This window comes from Ovis aries, chromosome 15, assembly GCF_016772045.2.
Source record: "Ovis aries strain OAR_USU_Benz2616 breed Rambouillet chromosome 15, ARS-UI_Ramb_v3.0, whole genome shotgun sequence".
Lineage (NCBI taxonomy): Eukaryota > Metazoa > Chordata > Mammalia > Artiodactyla > Bovidae > Ovis > Ovis aries.
Genome location: NC_056068.1, coordinates 32,489,494 through 32,502,634, shown reverse-complemented (window position 1 = coordinate 32,502,634; position 13,141 = coordinate 32,489,494). Strand labels below are relative to the sequence as shown.

The 13,141-nt window shown below is 38.9% G+C and overlaps 1 long non-coding RNA gene and 1 other non-coding gene across 7 annotated transcripts in view; both read left to right on the top strand.

The window, feature by feature from the left end:
- Positions 1 to 12,426, top strand: part of LOC105602212 (uncharacterized) — a 305,023-nt gene extending 292,597 nt beyond the window's left edge. For all 6 annotated transcript variants that reach the window (XR_009596614.1, XR_009596613.1, XR_006056340.2 and 3 more), the window contains one exon: positions 438 to 12,426. This is a non-coding gene — a long non-coding RNA (uncharacterized LOC105602212). The remainder of the gene's footprint in view (positions 1 to 437) is intronic.
- Positions 1,633 to 1,720, top strand: MIR125B (microRNA mir-125b). Its single transcript, NR_107881.1, has one exon. It is a non-coding gene; the product is annotated as a microRNA mir-125b (primary transcript).
- Positions 12,427 to 13,141: the final 715 nt, after the last annotated feature.

The following is a 13,141-nucleotide window of genomic DNA, read 5'->3' as shown; positions in this document are numbered from 1 at the left end:
GTGAGAAAAAAAAAAAAAGTTGTCTTGAAGATTGGGGTGGGGGGAGATGCTGAATAACCCTGTACAGCTGGAAAAGAGACATAATTTAGCTGTCTTGCTGGTATGATTCTATTTTGGAAGGGGTTGGGGGGAGGGACAGGGGTGGGGGGATCCTGGAGCTTTAACGGTTTTTAGTTGCATATGGAAATACATACAAAATACTTAGCATTTTTCCTAAGTGCCCGAGGCCCCCTCCAGTTCCTTCCTATCAGGGGCTGCTTTGTCATTTTCTTTGACTAGCCAGCCATCTACCTGGCTCAGGCTGGAATAAAAGAAGAAAAAGAAAGGACAGGAGAGAAACAAGAAAGGAAAAAAAGGGGGAAGAAAAATGTTAAAAGAGCCATCTTCCCACCCACTTCCCCTCCCTTTCGTTTCATTTTTTTTTTTTTTTTTTGGAGGCGGCACTGGGAGCCGTCCCCGCACAGGAAAGCCCAGTTTCCAGGCAGATGGGGGAAGCGCCGATCTAGCAGGTACAGAACCAGTAGCTGTCTGCGAAGATGGAGGGGAATTATGCTTCGGATTCCTCCGAAATATTGGCAAAAGGCTTCAAAGGATCCGCAGCGGGAGCGGGGCGGGGGAGATGCGCCTCCCTGGCTGGCGCCCACCCCTTCCCACTCCCCTCGACCGAGTGACAGCCTGGTGCTGGCTCGGGGTGGTTTGGCCTTGGCTTCAGCCAAGCAGCTGATGCACAGGAGGCCTGTTCGCAGGACTGGCAAAGTGCACGCTAAAGAAAGAAGGAGGAAATTTTGAAAAGCAACCCTGGGGAGGGTTCATTCCTATGAAAACATTAAAAAAATTTTTTTTTAACTGAATATTCTCAAAATTTGATCAGTCCCAGTCCATCTCTCCACTCCCACCGAATTGCCCCCTACCGCCCCTCGTCAGAGCATAAACTACAGAGTTACAGTCTCCAGATTTGGTGTATCGCTTCCTGCCCCCGCCTCCCCCTCCCCGCCCAGTTCTCGGTCCTCTATTGAAACACCTCGCCCAGGCGAGCGCCCTGCAGCTCACATTTCCCCCCCTGGCTCGATGGTGCTACGGAAGCTGCAGCCTGACTCCACTTCCAATGGGTGAGTTTAAAACGCTATTTGTATTTATACTTTCCAAGCCTCCAAATCCTCCTTCTCGGTCTTCTCCTTCTAAAAACCCAATTTGGATGGTTTTGCATGCGGCATGCTCGCCCGGGGGAAAGAGATGCCTCCGATTTTCTTTACCGTCCTTGGTGCTAGTTGTAAATTAAAGCTTTGAAGAGACGTTCAAGCCTGACTGTAGACCGTGGTTTGCAAAACATGGGCATTTCTGAGTCTATTCATACCATTTTCCATTTTACTAAACTCTTTTGCCCAAAGCTCCAAAGAGTTTTCTCTGATAGACTGGCGATTGTATGTTCAGGTATGTATATGCGCCCACAGACCCTGCGTCTGTGTGCATGTATCTACTCTAAGTGGAATCCAGATTTTGTGGACGAGGGCAACTTAAGAGAGTGAGGGAATATTCTACCACCTGTTTGTTGTCTGTTAGTCAACAACCTCGAACACAAATTGCTTGTCATTCCTATTTTGCTTTGTTTTGTCTCAAGAAAGAACAATTTAGCGCGCGCCTCTCAATCCCTGAGACCCTAACTTGTGATGTTTACCGTTTAAATCCACGGGTTAGGCTCTTGGGAGCTGCGAGTCGCGCCCTTGCATCCTGGAAATTTGGTGGAACTTTTTTCTTTGAAGCAAAAACAAAAGAAAAGAAAGTTTGTCCGAAGTGCCTGAGTGCACCTCTGAGGTTTTCATTGTTAGGTGGGATCAGGTGATCAGGAAAGTGGCAGCTCCTGGATTTCTGTTAAAGTAGGTACATATTCCGTGATAATAGCGTGCTGGCTGCGATGTGTGTGCATGTATATTATTAATGCCCGAGGCTTGTGGAACTCACCTATCCTGGTCTATTCCTTGAGAGCAACACGCAGTACTATCCGAGCGTAACAAGAACAGCTCAGTACCTGGTGCTTGACCTCAGAACATGTCAGCTGAAGTCCCAGCATGCCCCATGCCTCCAACTTTTCAACTCAACAGTTAATCTTAAAATTGTGCCCAATTAAAATGGGCATGTGGCTAGAGTATATATTCAGTGCCCACACGTGCATCATATATGGCTGGGCAGTGAACACACACACATGGGTAGGGGTGAACCAGTAGTGTGCTAAAATAGCAATAAGCTAAAAGCTCTACTCTTACTAGACTTGCTAGGATGGAATTTATGGTGTTAACCAGGATTAAATTTGTATTACTTTGTGCGATTTTGAAAAATAAAACAGATATAGCCTCCTTGCTTGGCATTTATTTTAAGAGGTTATACACAATGAGCTTAAAAGTAATAGATATTGCAAATGTATTTTCTAAACATATAAAAGAAAAAATAATAGGAGATATATATTTTTAAACATATAAAAGGAAACAACGCACACAGAATTATTGTATCCTATAGAAGTTGTCAATGCCTATTCTTTATTTAAAAATTGGGGAAAAAAATGATCAGGATTTCAAAAAACTGATCCAACAAAGTTATTTATAACACCACGCTATACAGTTCAAATAATCTCTCAAGGTAATTGTTAGCATTACCCAGTTTGCAGTTTTTAACTTTTCATACCATAATAATCCTAGTGATTTAGATCTGTCTCATGGTTAGAAAAACAGTAACTTACCTTTCCTTTGTTATGAAAAATTCCAATATACAATTTCATTTAAACCATTTTAGTATTCTTGGGGCAACATTTGTCTTCTATTTTTGGAAAATACCTAAATCAACCCTGACTTCAAATGCTTTCTTCTTTTGAAGACTTTATTTCAGTTATAACCTCAATTTATACATGTTGTCGAAGGTTAAGGAAACTGTTCTTTTTCTGCTTTTCTTTTTTTAAGGGTTTATTGCCATTTTAGTAACTGACTCCAAATCGCAGTCAAGAAACCATTTTGTATCAGAAAACTGAATCGAGAAAATGAATTGTGCAACAATAGCGTTGTGCCTTTTGTTGAAACCTTCTAGTAGTTATAATATTTAAATATTACTTTCCAGCCTTTGATGGCCTGAATATATTTTGAAGAAAAGAGCTATTTGATTTTCAAGTTATCTTTTGGTTTTTATACAATAGATTAATGCTTTTCCCCCATCTTAGCTGATATGTATGCATAGGCATTTGGAAATTATGGAAGGACATCTATTTAACTTACGGATATATATTACCACTTGATTCATATCAAGTATTTGCCAAATATTTGGTACTTTTGGAAGTCAAAATATATCTACATCTTATTCTATGAAAATATATGCAGCGATCAATAAAAGCACACTAGATGTGATTCTTCTATGATTTTTAAATGATAATAGCATAGTAATTTAATACAAGTGATACAAGGCACTCTTTCAATTTTTTACATGTTTTCAAGTGGGTTGTTCGTGTCCTGAGGTTGCTATCACACGATTGATCACACAGGCAATCAGGAGTGCATAACGACACACGAGATTTTATATTTCAGCAGGGAACTGCTTCAGTGTAAGGGCAGGTTTCTCAACACCCCTTCTTCCTCACCGAGCCCATCAGTGAAGTTCAGTGAAATGAATAACATAATTGGTGGTTGGTTCAATCACTACCAGTCTAGACTAGCCCAGACGCATCAATTAGAGGGGGCTGTCTTTTAAAGGGAGAGTGCCACCGAAACAAGCAGGGCATTATTGATACTGATCTTTAAAAGTGCAAATCCAGCTTGGCAGATAAAAAAAAAAATAAGGCGGAGAAATGGAGGGGGGTGCGTTGTGGGAAGAAAAGAGAAAGAAGTGAACTGGAGCTTTCGGGACACAGGACAGGAAGCTTGAGAGAAAAGCAGGGAATAATGAGTGAAAGGCAACGCAGCACTTCCTTGCAACACACAGTTACAATTCAGTTCACAGGGCACACTGGTTCACCGTATTTTTAACTAGATTCCCCCCTCCTTTTTTTTTTATTCCTTTTTTGCCCCTCTTTCCAAAGTGCCAGCTTAAAACCAATGCAGTTGGAAATTTAACAGCTCTAGGAAGCTGTAGTGAGAATAAAGCCAAGAAAGGCTAACCAGCCAAAACTCCTTTTGCAGCACTTTTCCCCAAAAGAAAAACATGGAAGATGTTTATTTTTCGAGTCTCTTATTCAACCTTTTTCAAAAAGAAAAAAATCAAGTGTTCAAGTGAACAGGACTCATTTAAATCCAGCACCTGGGAACTAATTTTATGGGCAAGACACCTTTAAGTAAACAGCTCATAGTTTTCTGTTGAATATAGTAAAATTGTGAAGAATGTAACAAAAGGCTCTGCTAATTTGGTTGGTTTTTTTCTTTCTTCTTTTTTTTTTTTTTTTGGATGGATAAAAGACAGATGATTTAGAAAGCATTAAGAACACATCAAGCCCCAGGGAAAGAAAATGTTTGATTGGTATTAATTAAAACACTGCTAATATATTCTAATAAAATCAAATTTAACATTCTAAACTAATCCGCTTGGTATGTCAAAGGGAAAGAAAAGTATTGTCTTATTTGCATCTCTGCAATCCAAATGCATTTGCTCATTCAGCAGAATTAATTTTTATCACCAGCCTGTTTAATCTCCTCACAGATTTAGCCAAACTTATTCTTTCAAACTAAAAAGGATCAAAGTAGGGAATCCATAAAGGTATTGGGAAGACTAGTGACTGTATTTAGTACTGGCTTTATATTACGATGTGTTTTTTCGTCTTCATTCGCTTTAATGGGGTTTGGAGGAAAACAGTGGGTCTGCAGCGAGAATGATGAATGGTTAATTTTTGCTTTCTCTCCTACCTACTGGGTTATTTAGGAGTTCCAGTTGCCAAATTATATGAGTAGCATTTATTTACAGGAATGATGTTGTTCTATTGATTAATATCTCATGTATTTCTAACTTCAGTATCTTATTTATTACAAATTCTTAATGGAAAAAAAAAAAGACTCTTAAACCAGAGACCAATTGCCTTTTCTCAAGAAAGTGAAGAGGTGAATGTAAAATTTTCTTCACTAAGAACTGAGTTCTTTGTTTCTTTTTTTAAGTCAAAAATTCTATAGAAAAAGTCATACTTTCATAAAACGGAGAGTTTTACGTTCTTTATTGTTAAACTCTCACAATGGGTAAAATTGTCCCAAAATGACATCATACCCAAAATGTTTCTCCTCTCGTTAGTCTCCCGTGACTGTGATATCATATGTAAATATGTGCCTCACACACAAAATGAATGGGCCATAAATATCGAGTACCACGTTTGTATATTTCAAAAACGAGGAATCCCGCACACTCTCCAGGAGATGTAAAACCACTGACTCAACCACTGACGATACTGCCTCTTGCTCCATTGCCTTTTTCAGTTCTTGGAGGTAAAAGAGCAGTCGCAGTTCGGTTTCACATGTATTGTTCTATAATCCAGGCAATAAATGCTAATTAGTAATGCTCAAGGATCCGACCATTCAGAGTAATTATCATAATTTACTTCTTCCTTGTTAAAGACATTCCTTGCTGATTAAAAAAAAAAAAAATTGAATCATGATTTTACCGTTGCACTGCAGTGGAAATACACTGGAGAGATGTTCAAGGTATAGGAATATCACTCTGGCTGCAGTTGAAGTCACCGACATGTGCCTCTTAGGTTATTCCAAATGGAATTGCAACTAGATTTCGAAAAAGAAATTCATGTAAATGCACAAAGTTTTGCATGTGCACCAGGAATGTATGATTGTATTTTACAAACCCCAAGGCTCCTCCTTCCCCGCCCACCCCCTTTTCTAAAACCACTTACTGAGCAGAACAAAGGAAGCTGCTAACTATAGAGGCATCATTAAGTATGAACAGCAACAGCGTGATAAAGTATGTGATATGACAACATATTTCATTGCACAAAAGTGCAGATAATTAAATAATTCAATAGTAACCCTGGCTAATTAGGAGAAAGATCTTTAAGGAGGAATCAAGAAAATGGATCCAATCAACTTGAATAATATGCTCCATTCTCCAAGATCACAAATATGTATTTGGTTATTTGCTGATTGATTGATGGATACAGAAAGATGAGGACAAAAGCCTATTCTTCAAAATGGAACTTTGATCTGATGTCCTCTTTAGGACAAATTAGCCATATATTTTAACAGAGCAGAATTGAATCCAGGGCTCTGTTTTCAGTCCAAGGTGTAATCTGCCATTCGCCTGCACACTTATTTTAACAATTGAAAAGCTTTTCATATCATTGCCTCCGAATGGGTATGTAGCCTTCACCACATTTTCTAATGAGGCTCTTGTTTAAGTTTGTTTCTTATTTCTTGAAGCGAATCAGGATCCTCTAAGGAACAGAATAAATAGCCATGTGAACACTATCTTTGGACCCTACCCCCTTGCTTTTTCCATTAAGGAACATTCCCAATGTTCATTGCTTGTTGGTCCTTTAAGGAAGAGCTTCAGCTTTTACATGAGGGTTGAAAGCACATTAGAGAAATAATTCCCTTTGGATACTATACAGAAGGAGCCACCTGCAAAATGTTGATGCTGTTATTGAAATCTCAAGTGGAATCAGCTTTCAAAAAATTAGATATTAGATACATCCGATATAATTTGCAATGTGTAATTATACTAATGTGCATATAGTTGTGTGTTGCTTTACATGTTGCCTACTTGAGATTTTTTTTTCCCCTTGGGCATTTCTCCTCATTTGAAATGATTCCTGAGTAGAATGTTTTTAAAGTCAGCTTTTATTTTTTAAATTCCTTATTAATTAATAAAAGAAGCAAAGAACTCCATGTTCTCACGTAAGAATGAATGTGTCTGACCTAGATGTTGGAAATTAACAGTCACTAAAAGGGTGATTGTTGTGCATACTTACATTATTTATAAAATATTCGCTGCTCTTTACTGATTTAGTCTTCATCTTGACTTTGGACAACTTGAAGTAATGGAGAATATTAGAATCGTAAATCTTATTCATAAGAAATCCATTTCCTTTATTAGAATAATGAGATAAAATGCCAGGGAAATGGCCTTAGGCAGAGATAGTAATTTTAATTTAATCAAAGTAATCAAAATCATAACAAAAACAACTTCTTTTCTGTTTTTCCTCCACTTTGGGTGGCACATGATGAATAATTGAAACTCTGGCTCTAGTCATTTATGCACTAACACCACCTTCCTTTATGGTATCTCGATATGGTGTCTCCTGAACTGGAGACCCCACCACACCAAGGTGTTGACCCCTGAAGATCTAGCTGTTAAGGGAAAACCCAGGCAGAGCAACAGCAAGTTGACTGGTCAGCCTGGCGCTTGCTATGTGCTCAGTAGGTGTAGATGCTCCTGAGGCAAATTTGGAGAACTGTCACCCTCAGATCACAGAGGGACCCCGAGGAAGGCAATGCAAGGGTCCCGATTTATGCTTATATGTTCCGGAGACAAAAACGGTTCCAAGGGAGGCTCATGTTGAGATGATACAAGATATTACTCATTCCAGTTAAGTAGTCACAGGTCCCAAAGAAAGCTGATTTGTTACCTTTGACTCATACTAGGCACCTAGAATACGGTGCTTTGTATATTTATACTGTTTATTCCTCAAAGTTCATTTTGATGATGGGGTCCACATTGTAGAAGAGACATTATGCATGGGCTACATCTGTGCAACACCAAAGCAATACATTGATTTAGTTTTCATCTGATCATGTACACAAGGTCTTTGCATTATTAGCTACCTAAAGGAGTTTCTCAAAAATTGTGTGAAACGTCCTTCCTTGCTACAATAGCATTTTTGTTGATTCACAAATGTATCGTACACATGTATCAAAACCTTAACACCCCATCCTCCCATTCTGTGTTCACAAAATAATCAGTTCTAAAATCTATGTTTATTTAGTCACTCATCCAGGATCATTCATTGCATGTTTCATCAGAACAGAAAAATACCTATTAATAATATTTTAACACTAGGTTGTTTTACAGATTTTCAGAAATATTTGTAGACTATACCTGTTAGGTATTAGGAATAGTATTAGGTATAGTATTTTCTAGGTATACTATACCTAGGAAAAGAACCAACATTTTCAGTGTATCCAAAGGGTTTAGTGCTGAAAGAGAAATGTTTCGGAGTAAATCCCTTTTGGTGTACCTAATTCATTATGCATCTTCATTGTGCTAACATAATGAAGAGGTTGACAATAAAGGCTTTAGTCAATTTAAAAGCCACCTGCAAAGTATATTTCATTCATAAAAACTTTTGTAGAATAAAAGAAACATTAATACAGCTCTTCCCAAATATCCTTGTTTGGAAAATGAGTGTGTTGGATTAGTTGGTCTCTAAAATCTTTTCCAGCAGAGCATTTTGGTAAACGATTCTTACAGAGGTGTAAGAACAACTTCAGGACATTTGTACCAACAGCTGCCCTTTAAAGTTATATTTGATCCCACCTCCAGGTGCTGTATTTACTGACATATTTTGCCTTGATGCTGAAACAGTAAAGACTGAAGTTCATTTTCAGGAAGGGCAGGGATGGAAAAGAGGAACAGCCGAAGAACGAAAAAAGCTACCCAGTGGGAGAAGGAAATTCTTGATCTGAGACCTAAGCCCATTTCCTTCAACATTAACATAGAAGAAGCCCAGACAAGCACCTGCCTTTCTATTTTAAGACCAGAAGGACTATTCTTTAGTCTTTCTGCCTTCATTAATTGCTTGTAGTATCCTTTGGTTTGTTTTTCTTTTTTCCCATTGGGTTGACATCTTCGAGTTTCATATATTCCCCTTTTCACTTGATGCATTTGAATCATGTTAATATTCCCTTCAAAAGCCTACAGTAGTTATATTAACATGCCACCCTTCCCCAATTAAACCTTAACACATTCAAAGCCTCCTGAAAATTGCCCCACCCACTTTTTCAAACCACTCGGAATGTATAACCTCTTCTCGAATTAAGCGAGCTTGCTCTTATCAGGTCTATGAATATTCTCTCACCCAAGCTTTTCTTCTCTGTGCACTCTGCCTCTCACCTCTTGAGAAATCTTCAGAAATCTTTCTTTTCTTTCTCGCTCTCTCTTCCTCCCTTCTTCATTCTTTCTCTGCCTTTCCCTTCCTCCCTCCCTGTCTGCCTTTTGTGGTTCCTTTCATTCTTTCTTTCAGTGGGTACCATGTGTCCTGCTCTGAGCTAGGCACTAGAAATACAAAGACACACACAGGGAATTAACATTGACTCTGAGCCGTTCTCTGTTCACTCCTGCATTGCAAACCACTGCTGTACCCACACTTATTTTTATTTTGCATTTAGTCTTTAGATTTAGTTGAATGTGTCCTTAATGTCCTGTGTTCTTTTGTTGTTTTCCTCCGTGTCCTATTTCAGTAAGTTGCCTGTTGGATAAAACCTGAAGCTTTTCTTACGGAGCGCTTTCTCCCCGGGCAAGGAGCATGGCGCTCTCTCACACACTCCCGAACAATGCTGTTGCTTGACTGATTCCCAGACAAGGTGAACAGTGAGAAAGCTCCATTTTTCTCGTGATGCAGCATTTCACTCATAGTTGGAAATAGCCTGGCCCCCAAAGTATCATAACATTCCTTTATTTGTATCAAAGAGTCAATGTGATAACCTTCTGTGACGTGTTCTGTTATTTTTTTAGTCGTCTCCATGTTCCTTTCAGCTGGTCCTATAGTCCCCCTTCCTCAGGAATGTCTTCCCAGGGAAACAACACAGACTGCAGAAACCCTGTCCCGACGGATGCTAAAGCCAGCTGCGAAGTGGAAACAAAGGACAGCATCACCTGAAGACATCTCTCCTGCCAGTCGACACACCCAAACGCTGCAGTTTCAGCCAGTAGCATCTCAGAGCAAGAGGCAAGCTTTTCAAGAAACAGAAACCCTTAAGAAAGCTATCTAGATTTCGAATGAGCAAGGACTTTCCCTTCCTTGTGTGTATTCCTCTGTTTGTATTTAAATTCTGTGTGACATTCATTTTTTAAAAAACTTTTTTTTTCTAGTATGACTATGCTTATTAATACGCTAATTTTTAAAATAGAAAATTGTTCATGCCAGAGGTTGATTGCATGTTAGCCACACACAGAGTCTGACCTTAAAAGAATGACTTAAAGAATATTGAGTTCTTTTGCAATCACAGAATAGTAGGAGGCAATACAAAGGATAAAATGATGGTGGGAACTCAGAATGTGTCATCGAAGTACAGTACCCACTGACACCAAACAACCAACCTTTTTATCAGGCACGCTAGGCCCTGTGAGACATAGTCACTGCCTCTAAGGAGTTTAAACCTAGTTAAACAGAAGCATGTAAACTTTTGAAAAGAGAAGTAACAGATCAAGTCAATTTATAAGAGCAAAATGAAAGACAGAAGCAAGGAGCTCAGAGGAAGTCCGCTTAGGCGGGGCAAACTGGTCTGTCTAGGGGAGAAAGTTCCCAAAGGAAGGAAATACAAGGTGAATTTTAAAGGATGTTAAAGATTTAGATAAATGGGAAGAAAGAAGAAAATAGAATCCTTTCTAAACATGTAAGAATTAAAGATTTTAAAATTTAAAAAAAAAAAGAAAATAGAATCGTTTCTATAGATACAATGTTGTGAACAAAGTCAGAGAGGAAGGCATCCACCTGGTGATTTAAGGAAATTAGGAATGTACTGGTCCAGTTGACTAAATCCCAGACTTCCACTGCCAATCTATATGTACATATATGGTGAAGACTTTACACACTTACTTCCCCTTGCCCACCTCAGGTGTAGACCAGAATTATAATCATATTTCTTCCATTAAAATAAGTGAGCATGATTGATGATAGGATGAGGATCTGTGATTTTTCTGTTAGCCTAATAACAGTGGATATTTATTGAATTCTCCCTACACGTTAAGCATTTTATATAGTAATTCTCTTAAGCTTCACAACAACCCTGCAAAACAGATATTATTTTGTATTTCCATTTTACAGAAAGAAACCTAAGGTTTAAGTAACTTACCAAACTGCCACATACAGGGTTCACAATCAGGACCGTGATTTCAAAGCTCATGATCTAAGGCAATAAGCCACAGTGTTGCAACCAACTTTGTAATTTTGCCACTTCTATATTCCGTGATATTTTTCTATGGTAGATACATAGCTATTTTCTTTAATTATCTTCTCAAAATTTTCAGTTTTCTGGTTGAACTAGCTTGGTGGAATGTATTTTCATGACAGAAATGGAAGCTACTGGGGAACAGAGTTTATCAGCATTTTAAGCTTTTTTTGGACCAGACTCTGAGGAGACTGTTAGCTTTGGTCAGCATGAAATCTCAACTTCTTGAGAACAAAAATAGGGGGCGGGGAGAGCTTAAAGGTCATCTGTTGCAATGTTCTTTCCTACAGATGTGATAAACCTGTAAAGATACAGTGACTTAGAGAAGACCGCTCATTTGAGTGCAACAGAAGTAGACCCAGAAACCATGCCCTCAGAGGCTCTTGAACTATACCACCCTGCCCAAAGGAAGCATGAGCTTGCATTTCACCAATGGAAACATTCTGTCTGGGTGATCAAGGAGTGCCATACCAAGTACACAGCTTCACTTTTGGCTCCCTCTTTGGCTTTTCACTTCAATGTGAAAAATAGATAGTTATGAACTGACATCTTTAGTTTCAAAAACTGTCAATGGTCCAGCCGCAAAGAACACACAGTAGCCCAAGTTATGTATACAATGTCCTCAGTGATATTAAGTTACTTGGCATTCTTCCTTCACCTAAACCAATCAGATCTTCTAATGAGCATTTTCTCAACCAATTTTATGCACAGTATATATTCATAAGAGTTTCTGCATGAATGTTTAAACGTGTCTGTTTTGATAGTCTTTATGGTTTTTGAAAATATAAATGGTTATTTGCTATTTTAATTGTCAGTTATCCATATAACTAACCCAAGAATACTTCAGCCATAAAAAACTAGAATTAAGGAAATCTTCATCTTCTATACTAGCCCCTTTGCCTTTAGTTGGCACTTAGTAATAATTAATAAAGTGGTCTACTGGAGAATACAGAGGTTCAAAACGCAATTTTGTCTTGAAGGAGTTAGTTAAACTGTGTCTACTTGAGAGCAAGCATCTGGATGTTTGGAAGGACCTGAATATTTGACTGCTGTAAATTTCCATTTAGCTCTCCAGGTTTGTCACACTTAGATGTCCTGGTGGCTCAGGTCATCCTGTTTTCAAAATGATGATCGTTGGCCATCTCTCACATAGTGCTCATTAAGTGAGTTCATAAATAAACAGGTTGTTTTCTTTTATAAGCATAGCCAAGCACAAAATGTGACTCTGTTGACATTTTATGACTTTGTCATATGTCCCCTGAACCCCCAATAAAAGCAATGTTGCATCAACTGTGAACTTGTGTTGATTTCTTGGAAGAGTATGCTCTCACAATTTGGGTGTTTTCTCTAGTATATATCAAAGCTAGTTTCAGGTTCTATGAGGAGCAAATAATCTGATATGATGGGAAATTTTCAATTTAGAAGCAATTCCTAAATGATCCCACATTGCCCTTAATAGACAGCACAGTCATCTACTCATAAGTCAGAAACCAAAGTGTGATCCTTGTCTTTTTCTCTTTGCACCTGCCGTGGCCAATCAGGTGAATCTCTGGTTTTTCTGTCTTTCCGTTTTTAAATGTGTCTCCACCCTCCAACTGTTTAAGACAACCGTCATATCACCTGGACTACTGTCTCATACCTCCAGTTTCTCCCTTTCACGCTGCCAAATAGTACCCAGGGAAATCCATCTAAACCAGATATGATCGTATCGTTCCACAGTTTCAAACTTTTCACTGGCTTCCCATTGCCCTTTAACTATCGTTACATCTAAGCCCTTCCTAGCCCGGTTCCTGACCCCAGCCTTCTTCTCTGGACTCCCCAAGCCCCACTGTTTTTGTAGGTCCTTGCCATATGTCTTTGCCATTTCTTAATGTCCTCGTTCTCTTCTGGGCTTTCTCACACACCTGCACCTTCTGCTTGGTACTCCATCACCCCTTCCAGACTCCATCTCTGGTCCTTCAGGTCTCATCCTAGAAATCGCTTCCTCTTGGAAGTCTTCACCTCGACCCTAA